The 11,319-nt window shown below is 45.1% G+C and overlaps 1 long non-coding RNA gene across 1 annotated transcript; it reads right to left on the reverse strand.

Annotated features, from left to right (window-relative positions):
• Positions 1–1,434: 1,434 nt before the first annotated feature.
• LOC101749395 lies at positions 1,435–10,479 on the reverse strand. Its single transcript, XR_005856574.2, has 4 exons — positions 10,307–10,479; positions 6,555–6,666; positions 4,116–4,207; positions 1,435–3,956 (listed from the first exon to the last, which is right to left on the reverse strand). It is a non-coding gene; the product is annotated as an uncharacterized LOC101749395 (long non-coding RNA).
• Between the last annotated feature and the right edge of the window lie 840 nt (positions 10,480–11,319).

The following is an 11,319-nucleotide window of genomic DNA, read 5'->3' on the forward strand; positions in this document are numbered from 1 at the left end:
TGTTTTCACAGAAAGAATCGTGTGAATCAAGTGGCAAGAGACATGCAGTGAGAAGAGAAAAATGCTTCTGATGGTCCCAGTACTGAGAATATGCTGTGCAACTCACACACACTCAACCGCAGATCTTATCAGGCTGGTCTGTTTCCACTGAGAGGTGTCTGCTGTTCCCCTCTATCAGCGATGCACAGGCAACAGTTGTGGAGATTATAAACTTCTTTATTTTGGTAAGTAATCTCCAGATCTCTGCACAGCAAAAGGTCACGTATTCTTGCCTTCTTAATAAGAAACACGGCCGCAAATGTTACCGTGCAACTGAAGCTGAGAAACACACTGCTCAAATGGGAGGCTACAATGAGGACTATGGATGTCCCAGCGGCAACAGAAGCTGTTTTCTTTCCAAGGATGGGTCATGGAAAAATCCATCTGCTCCAATCTGGGTATCTGCAAGGGCTTGTGACTTTCTGTGCACCAGAGTCATCTCAAGTGCTCGGTATGGTCAGTGCCGAGGAATAGATACTGCAATTTGATTTAGGCCTGATGGAGTCTTCTCCTTCTGTAGTCATTCCTGTCCAGCCATTGTGGGCATTTGTAAACAGAGCTGACACGAGAACACGCTAAAATGAAAGCAGAAATGCAGCACTGGCAACTGCAAAACTCTTTTCCTTAACTCCATTCTCAGAAATGTACTAAATATTAATGCCTGCCTTGGTTTTGTGTGGCTGGTTTGTTAAATGAAGGCCTAGCTGAGAGGACAGTGGGGTCTATTTCTAACACACTGTCCCCTCTACTTTCTGAGATCCTCTGTATTTTCCCTAGCAGCCAGATACAGATGAAAAGTGGGCATGGAATGAGTACTTCAGCAGCATTACTTCAAGGACTGGTCAGGCAGGAGGTGATGGACATGTAGGCCTAGTTAACAGCAACCCAACCTGTAGAGATGCATTAGCATTCAGGTGTTAGTGAGAAAGGGAATAATCTGGGCATGATGTAGGAAAGATCTACAAATATCTAGGGCTAGAAAAATCTTTAGAGAGTTTCATGCTGACCACTTTGCCCTTTGAAGCACGTCCAGGTATCTTTTGAGAGTTGGGTTATTTTGATAGTGAGGAATTTGCAGGACACACAAGGACCACTCAGCATCCTTTTCTTCTCAGCAACCCTGTAGAGAAAGAAAGCAAGGAGGATGCCAAATGTTATGTATGATCTGCCAGAGCTGTGCCCATACCAACCAGTGGCTGTTGTGGAAAAGCTGCCCATATCCTGAGAACCCAGCACCGAGGCACAAAGCAACAGGACAAGAGACAATGGCCTTAAGTTGTGCCACTGAAGTTCAGGTTGGATATTAAGAAAAAAATTCTTCTCAGAGAGAATGGTGAGGCTTTGGCACAGGCTGCCCAGGGGGGTGGTGGGGTCACCATCCCTGTAGGTGTTCCAGAACCATGGAGACGTGGCACTGAGGGACATGGTCAGTGAACACAGTGGGTTGAGGTTGGACTTGGTGATCTTAGAGGTCTCTTCCAACCTGATTCTGTGATTCTATGGTTTTATGAAAGCACTCTTCCTGCCCTGAATATTTCCTTCTTTTATGGGCAGTTAGTAACGAGATCAGAATTGGGCCCTAGGATCTCCTGTAAAGCATCCCCTTTAATGCTTGGTATTTTTGAAGTGCATTTACTCTTTGACATTCTTCTATAATGATAAAGGATTTACAGGCTTCATCCCCTGGTGTTCAAGTGGCAGTAACATCTGAGCTGGAGAGCAGTACCAAGCCAAGATACAGCGGACTCAGATTCTGTAGTACTTTGATGTTATGAAACACGTTGTCTTTCTAAATTGTAAGGAAAACAAGTATTTTCTCATTATGCGATCAGATAGAAGAAAAATTATCTCAGGATGTTTTTGTTTTGGCGTGTAGTCAATTTTGATTCAATTCTGGAAATTTGTTTTGAAGTATGTTCTGCTCTTCATGTATGTATGTGTAATACATGTCATTTCAGTGCATCTCAAGCTTCATGGCATTGAGCTCTGTAATTATTTGTTTTTTTAATTGCAAAAAATGCTGTGTTTCAGTTGGTGCAATGTAATCCATTCTTTGCTGGGAAAGCAAGGAGTGAGGGGGCTTTGCACTGTTTAAAATATTCCTCTTCAGAAAGACATGCATCCTCGCTGATGCGCATGTGTGTTGGGTGTCTGTCACTCAGGGGCTCAAAGGAGCGCTGCTGGGCTGCAGATCTGATGCAGATTTTAGATTTCACATGGGTTTGTGTTGGAACTTAACACTGGCCCTGGACAGGGGGGGTTTCATGTATTCAGTGCATTTTCTCCCAGGTAGCAGTGGTGCCAGCAGAGAAGAGTGGCAAACACTAAGGGCATGTAGCAGCTCTCAACAAACAGTGACCAATTCATCCTTGTAAAATATGCCAGGCTGCAGACAAGTAAGAAAGGGGTGTACGAGCAGCCAGATGCTCTGTTTCATCCACGAACACCAATTGGGTGGATCACCCAGTCTCTTGTGCTTTGACTGATGACATTGCTTCAACATTGCTCCCTATGCCCACGGAACAAGAGGGGTGAGGGTTTAAGCAGAATGCTCCATGTGTCCTAGCTGGCAACACTGACCTGATGCATGTTCTCCTAGGGTAAAGGTGTTATTAGTCTCAAACTCGCCAGGAAAATAAATGAAAAGGAACCATCTTAACAGCCTTATTTTTAAAGCAAGAAGAAATGATATTCTCCCATCCTGACTGATGCTGGCTTCCCAGCCACTGCTCCCTGCCCCCTCTGCTGCACATCCCCCTGCGGGCTGTCACATCAGAGTAGATGATGCTCAGAAGCAGGAAGGGATGAAAAGGAAAACAAAGAATTTCACCAGCCAGCTTGTGATGTCCTTGTGCAAGGGGTGGGGGTCGGTGTTGGACAGTGTGATTCCTGCAGGACCAAACCATGGGCCCAGACAGCAAAAATTCTTCGGCAGCAGCACAAGCTCATCGCCTGTGAGTTTGTATTTGAATTAGAGCACGAGTGGGGAGCTGGCAGATAATTTATGGGTAAGATCTTCAAAAGAGCTCTGTTCCCATTCAGGACAATGGGAGTTACTGGGGGTTTCACATACTCTTACCAATCTGGTCACGTAAGCACAAACTCCCTGATTTGGTTTATGAAGAATACCCTTCAGTCTGACACTGACCTCTAAAACAAATAGAGTATTACAGCGCGCTGATGCCCCATTCATCACTGGGTGACAATAGGAGCCAGAGCCTGGCAATGAACAGCATTTCATTCAGGGAAGGACTGAATTGCTCCAAAATACTCATTGCAGCTCTACTGGTACCAGCTCCCCATGGGCATGCTCCAGCACCCATCTGCTCAGTGATAGAGGCCCAAAGCTCTCGGGAGGCCTCAGGGGAAGTCTGTGTCTCGGCACGTGGTCAGGTGGTCGGACAGCCAGAGCAACAGGGGGGAGCTGGTAAGGGGCCCTGGCCACCTGCCCCACCAGAACAAATGTCCCACTTTCCAGGAGTTGCTCTCTCTGTGGGTTGAGCCATGGGGCAGTGCTCTGCTGGAGGGAAAACCATTCACAACAGCAGTCTTTGTACATCCAGGAGCAATGGTTATGATCACCCACTGTGCGCTGGTAGGGGAGACTGAGGACCAGGAGCAGGGAAACAACCATACAGCATGAGTGTAATGTAGCTGTGGTGAAGGGTGATGGAGATACAGGGAGATGGGGTGGGCAGTGGCGGGGAGCTGAGCACGAAGCCTCGTGGATATGCTGTGCCATCGCCAGAGGGATAGACATCTGCAAACAGACCACAGCAGGGGCATGAGTACATTTGCAGTCAATTTTGGTGACTTCTCTGATGCCCTCGTTGCCTCCAAGATGAGTTTCTTGCAGATATTTCTGATGTCCACGGCCCGTTCTGTTGCTCTTCCTGCACCCAGGATGGTGGAGAGAGCTGGTGGTTGAAGAAAAAAACGTATCAGAGGCTTCAGAAGAAGGGACAGAAGCCAAATGAGGTCCCTCTACAGAGGGCCAGACCAGAAGAAGGTTTTCATCTGCCCCTGTTATCCAGGCTGAGGTGCATGGAGTAGAGCATGACAATGCATATACTCACACAGAGTTTTTTCATTCACATTCTCCATCAATGGTTAATTCCTCCTGAATAGATCTTGGACTATCTGGTGATTGCGTTTGCTGGTCACGTACCTAGATCACAAAAGCAATCACTGTTCAACATATGTTCCTCATGAGGACCTCTGCAAATGACCAAAGTGAATATGCAACGAGTCGTTCCCCGTGTGCAGATAACGGCGTGAAGAGTGCAGTTACACAGATACCCTGAGCAACTCGCCTGTGTATGCACAGATGTGTGAGCTCACACTTAAAACAAGGCTGGTCTTTTCGAGGCAGGATTCAGGCCTGTGAGAAATGCTCCCACACATTTTTGGAGGGTATGTTTTCAGGGACTGATTCTGCCAGGGACACGCATCTCTGAGAAAGTGCTGGTGCCTGAGAGATCCTGATGTGCAACACTATCTTTCAACAGACATCTGTGTTAACAACTGCAATGAAACGGTGGCACATTAAAAACTTTGCAGCGCTGTTGCAAAACACTTGCCAAAAAAACACCCTGAGCTGCTGCTGTGGGTTACTCTGAATTATGCCTGAAAATAGCACATCCAGCTATTACTTGGAAGCAGACACACGGTCTCTAGCAGATCTAATTATCTCCTGGAAAATAAAACACCAGTGCCTGCGTGAAAGGCTCAGGGGTGAGCGTAGGCATTGTCCCAGCATCGAGGGGAATAATACACGGATTTGTGATTTCTGTAGGTCATGAAATCACAGTGCCCTTGCCAAGTGTTCAGTTGTCTGATCATGTGAAGATCACCCACTTAATGCTGGCTTGGCCTGCAAGGGATCTCAAATAAAGCGTGCAAGGGCAACACAGTGAGAATTCATGTCTTGATTTCCCAGCTCACTGCTTGAGAGGAACAGTGCTATGAGCATGAAATGACTCCAGGCTAGGCTTGTCTTCACCTAATACCAGTCACCTGGCTGATCCTGGTAGTTTCAGCACCTTTGCTATTATTGGCAGCTGAAACCTGTACCTTCCTTCTCCTCTGAGTTGCCTCTGGAGCTGCCTGTCTGTCACTAAGATGGCAGAGGGAGGCCAGGTACCCAGCTCTGCTGGTTGCAGGGTGGCATTTGGGATTCTAAGACTCCCAAGGATGCACTACTGGGTCACCTACATGACTGGAGCGCATTAGATCTGAGGGTGCTCAGATCATAGAATCATAGAATCGTTTGAGTTGGAAGGGAGCCCTTAAGGCCATCTGGTCCAACGCCCCTGCGATGAACAGGGACAGCCACAGCTCCATCAGGTGCTCAGAGCCCCATCCAGCCTGACCTTGGGTGTCTCCAGGGACGGTGCATCCACCACCCCTCCAGAGCTTCACTAAGATGGCACAGCAAAGTCCATGTGGGGAGTATTGCATAGAAGACCAAAGACTTGGCCTCTATTCTTGAAAGTTCTCTGAGATCTGCAGAGGGAAGGGCTGGGTGAATGCTGCAATCCAGCCATTCTGCTGGTCAATACAGCCAAGAGAAAGGAGGCTTGAGTCAGCAAAAAAGAGTCTTTTTACTCTCTATGCATGCCCAGAGAACAATTTCTGCTTTAAAATCTGCTGTAAGAGCAAGAAACAGTCAGGGAGAGCCCAGCAGCTTACTAACAGGGATGAAGAGATATTACACCATACGTCTGGGCTGCCTTATCGGTATCACTGCTTGTGAGAGCTTTCGCCCAGGGCTCGACAGCAGGGGATTCTCACTGGCACACAAAAATAACATGATAAAAATATTGCTTTTTGATAATAAGAACATAAGAACGGCCATGCTGAGTCAGATAATGCCCCATATCCTCTCCCCTACTGTGGCCATGAGGGGTTTGCCTAGAGAAGGGTATAAAACAAGATAAACACATGTATTTCTCTGAGAGATCTTCAAAGCCATCCATTTCTTTGAGAAGACTGTGGTTTCTTCATATTTACCTTCACAAAATTTCTCTTCCATGAATCTGTCTGATGTCTGTTGGATTTAACTGGATTCTTATGTCTGTTTTTAGCATCAAATCCTTCCTATGGCAAAGTGTAGCACAGCTGCCCACTGCAAGAAGACCCAAGTTTGGTCTGTTTGGAACCTGGATGCTCCTACATTTCCCCATAGAGGTGGTGGGTGCCCTGTTCCTGGAGACATTCAGGATCAGGCTGGATAGGGCCCTGAGCACCTGATGGAGTTGTAGGTGTTCATGTTCATTGCAGGGGATTTGGACCACATGGCTTTCAGGGGTCTGTTCCAAGTCAAACAATCTTATGATTCTATGATATGCTGATCTTACTACAGCAGCTACATGGTGCCCCAAGGACGTGTCTGGAGATGGAAGTGCAGCTGGTGAACCTGAGCAAACATGACTGTGCTTGAGAAGTTCGGTGGTTAATTACACACCAGGCAGAGCTTCCAGAACGAGAATCAGGCCAGCTAAGATTTGCATTACCTTCTGGGGATGGCTGTTGGCTCAAGCAGGAACATCAGGTGATCGTTATGTCCCCAGGCCAGGCAGCACACATTTAGGTGGGTGAACCCAGTCCTTCATGTTCAAGATGTACCTGTCAGAGTAGAGAACATGACCTGTGAATGATTATTCAGACCTATGGGTATCTGTACTCTGATGTGTCACTGTATAATAAATGTATGCAAAAAAGCAACGATTTGCATGAGTTCCCATTTCAGCTGAGTTTATCTGCAGATCAGCTCTAAGGAAGCTGAAAGGAGACTGGCTGGACATAGGCCACTGTTAAAATGAATGTGAGATGAATGTGAGCTATATAGCACATATTCCAGCACAGTGTGGGCTCTTTGAGCCTATCAGCCTGCAAGGCAGTGTGTAAGCTTGGCAATTTTACAGTAAATGGTGGAAAGAAGTTGCCTAAAATAAATACTTCCTGCCATTTGGAAAGATCTGGGATATGGGATCATCCCAGGAATAATCCCAGGGGGTGGGAGGAGAGCAGTGGGGATATACAACAGACCTGCAATGTTTTGGAGACCAGAGGGGACATACAGAGACACTGGCTGTTGATACATGGGCCACTGAATCTGGTCACAGCTATCACACATGACATGAGTGGAAATCAGCTCAGAAATTATAACATCTGCATGAAGGGAAGGGCGTTGGAACTTGAAGTCCCTTCTAACCCAAGCCATTCTATGATTCTAAGATACCTGCAAAAAGGGAGGTCACAATACCTGAGGGAATGGATTTTAACACTGGGGCTACTGGACAATATGTGCTGAACAGTTTACTCCCCTTGCAGACATGTCCCCAGAAATGTTATGAACTACCACAGATAAGGTCCTTAACTTTCTTCCTCCTTTCAAAAGAGGTTTAGTCAGGGGAGGTCGAGGTTGGATATTAGGAAAAATTGTGTTCCTTGGTGGGAAATTTTCCATGGATGCCAAACCACAAGGAACTGGGCACAGGGGAGCTCCCCTGAGTGCTATAGATGGTGCTGGTAGATGCAGGTGCACTGTATGGATAGTTTTATAGGGACTCTGGTCAGGACGTCACAGACCCGGCCAGCATCAGGATAAGTTCTCCATTCACCATCTGGTCTTTGCACCCTTCAGGTTGGACATTAGGAAAAATTTATTCTCTGAAAGAGTGGTGGTTCATTGGCACAGCTGCCCAGGGAGGTGGTGGGGTCACCATCCCTGGAGGTGCTCCTGAACCGTGGAGATGTGGCACTGAGGAACATGAGTTAGTGGGCAATATCTGCGATTGGACTAGAAGAGGAGGTCTCCTCCAACCTTAATGATACTCTGATTCTATGAAACTTCATGGAAAAAAAAAAAAAAAAAACACAGTGTCCAACACTACCCAGAATTTTATTTCATAGGTTTATTTATTCTCCAGTTGCTTACTTCAGGATCATTTCTTGAGGACTTCATGGTAAACTGTGCTAAGAAGAACCTAGAGGGGAAGATGCGGTTTGGCTGAGAGAAAAGATTGCCTTTCAAAGCTTTGCAATAATGTTTGGAGCAGCAAGATTTCTTCCTCCAAGCACATAATGTGTGACAAACCCCTGGCTGGCAAGCATGGCTCGGTAATGTTGTGGAGGGCAATATAGTCTCAGTAGGGTATATTCAATATTTTGTGCTTCTCTTGCAAAATTCAAATTATTTTCAGAGGTTCTTAAGCCCAGTTGTTGCAATCTGAGCTATCAGCTGTGAGATTGCAAGTGCTGATCCTGTTTGCTCTGCGCCATGTGTATGTTCCATGGACATTCTTAAGTAGACAAGGCATCCATACCATCTCCTGTCCTCTAGTCTATTTCACATCAGCAGAACTGTGACTTCACACTAAATCCCTTGACCAAATTTCTTGAGTCCTACTATTTTTTTTTGCTTGTGCACCAAAGGCCCAGTTTAACCTTTTGCAATAACTAAACACTCCCTGGGATATTGCCCGAAGTCTCTGCCTGGTTAGCAATTATTTAAATACTCTGTTATGAAAAGGATCAAAGCCTTCCCTTATTGAAACACTTCATTCCCCATGCTAGAAGTTGCCATCGCATGACAAATGGATTGCCTGTTCTCTTCTTGCAAGTGTGCTCTAACCAGCCAGAGCTGGGCAGCCTGTGGGATGGGGAGTTCAATTAATAGCAGTGTTTAATTTCTACAATGAAACACTTAGAGCTGGATGAATATCTGCCTCCAGTTGTGAGCTGAAAGCAGCTCGGTGCTCAGGAAGAACGGCTCCATCAGCAAAAGGCAAGGCTGCATGCACCGCATGGCGCCCAGCTGTGAGCTCAACAGCACACGTCTCCCAGAGTTGCCTGAAATATTTCAGTTGGGTCAATTTTTCTCAGTTACTTAGCAGCGTAAGTGTCATAGTTCCTCCAGCTGATAGTAGCTATGGAAACCATGACATCACTGCCGACATAGCGATACATGAAAATTCAAATGGCTGGGGACTGGTTGCTAGGAGAGCTCTGCTCAGGAAAGTCGTTGGGCAGGCAGCCAAGGGACTGGAGTCTACTGAACATGTTGTACTTCACCCTGGTGATTTTACCCTCCTCCTCCTATTTTCCCTTTCATATGCAAAGCTACTGGTCTTGTTTTTTGTTTTTTTTTTTCATTTTTTCTTTCTTTTTCACTATATTCACTCTTAACATTATCTCAGAAATCTTGGCAATGGGCTATTTGAGCTGGCGTTGTATCTGCACGTTACCACAATTTGTGCAAGGTCATGAAAGGACTCACACACCGTAGTTACGATCAAATGAAAGTCACTGTCAGCCACCTTCTTATCATCTCGGTTTCTATAAGTGTTCATTTTAGATCAATTTCTGGTAAGGATTTTCCACTAAGCTTTACATATACAGCAATTCATGGAAGATTTATTACCAAAAGTAGTCAGAAATGACAGTAATCTGAACGAAGGATGAGGGGTAATATCTATAGTGGGAAAAACCTCGTATTGCAACCAGTCTAAATTTGGCAAACTGATTGTTTCCCAACACTCACAGCTACACCTGCTTTCTGGAGAGCTGGCACTTCTTGTTTGGTGGTTTTGGACCACCAGTAGTTGAGGGAAAGGAGTGAGGCAAGTTTTGTAGGGCGAGATGTTGGTTTTGACAAAGCCAAAATTGTTTTGTTAGACCAAAATAGTTAGAAAAATCCACCAACTGAGCTTTCAAGCATGCAAATCCTTCTTCAGACTCTGAGAAGAGTTGGTGAAGCAGCTGCTTTGTTCCATCCAACATTGATGATTGGGCTAATGCATGCAGATTTGGTCACTTGCCACTGCATGCAACTTCAATAAACACACCTCTCATTTGTCCATGCTTTAAATATATTTGTCTATGCTATAAATATATTTGTCCAGGTTTAAATATATGTTTCTATGTACATATAAATAACCACACACACACACACACATATATTTTTCTTTTTTCCTCCCAGGTAGAGATGTAACTCATAAAGGAATTTCCCATCCAAGTAGGTCACCACATGATCACCCAAGTACTGACAAATGACAAGAGCTTAAGAAAAGCAATATTCATACTGAATGGTCCTGGTAAATGACCAAACAGTGAAATGGTACTGGGGATCTTTGTCTAGCAGTTACTCATGGTTTGGTAGAGGATTTCTATTTGTTTGTTTTCCTAGAAACTAAATATGCAAAATCCTTAGAAGGAAACAGAAACTGAGAAAGAAACAGAAAAAAGTCATTGATTAACTTACCTATTCTGTAAGTATGTGATTCTTGAGAAATGTATATACATGAAACACTTCCCAGCAACCCAATGACAGCCCACGCAACTCAAAGGTGCACGTGAACATTAAATGAAAATGAAGCTATTTTCATTTAGGTGAAGTGGTTTGTGACCTATTAAACAACTGGCGTGCTCTGGCCCAGAGGCAGCTGTGATTTTAGTTATTTATATTTTTTTTTTCCACGTGTACAGGATGTGTGTTAGGGGCTGATGTCTTCTGACCAAGAGAAAAAATTAAAACAAAAAGAGATATTCTGTCATGCAAGGACTGCTCAGTGTATATTTTTTACTTGCTCTCCTAGCCCTTCCAAGGAGTCTTCCTTGCCCCACTTGTAGCAGAACCTGCTTTCTTTGCCTTGAAAATCCATAGTTCACCGAACTGAACCTTAGATCTCCACTGACATGGATTCCTCACTCACATATTGACACCTAAACTCAGCCATCTTCACCTGCAAAACTCTCCAGTATATACACAGAACCACATCATGTTACTATTTTATAACTCATTTCTGTCTTATGATAACAACTGTGATGGAGAAAAAATAAACATAAACTGGACCAGACCCCTTAGATGTGGAAAATGTCTCATCAACAGCCCCTCGAGGGTTCAACATTATGAGTTATGAGTTAGTGTCCAAGCTGGCAGTGCTACCTGAGAGACTCCCAGAAGTCAAGGCCCTTGAGTGTGGTCCTGGGTCCTGGACTCAGCTCAGGAACTGCAGCACACAGTTTAATCTAGATGGATCTGCTCCTGAGCCGCTTCAATCCCTGTATTTAGGATATATATCTGTGCTAAGTTGCCTTGCATAGAGCACAGTAGGCATGTGAACATTGTTTCCATGTCTCTGAGCGGCACTGATGAGCAAGTCAAGGACTTCATGTGCATGCTGTTGATGATTCCCTTGTCATTTGGTGCCTCTAGCAAAAGTATTTGAGTTACATATACTCTGATCATCTTTCATCTGCATACTGTGTTACTTG

The sequence above is a fragment of the Gallus gallus genome, chromosome 2 (genome assembly GCF_016699485.2).
Source record: "Gallus gallus isolate bGalGal1 chromosome 2, bGalGal1.mat.broiler.GRCg7b, whole genome shotgun sequence".
NCBI lineage: Eukaryota > Metazoa > Chordata > Aves > Galliformes > Phasianidae > Gallus > Gallus gallus.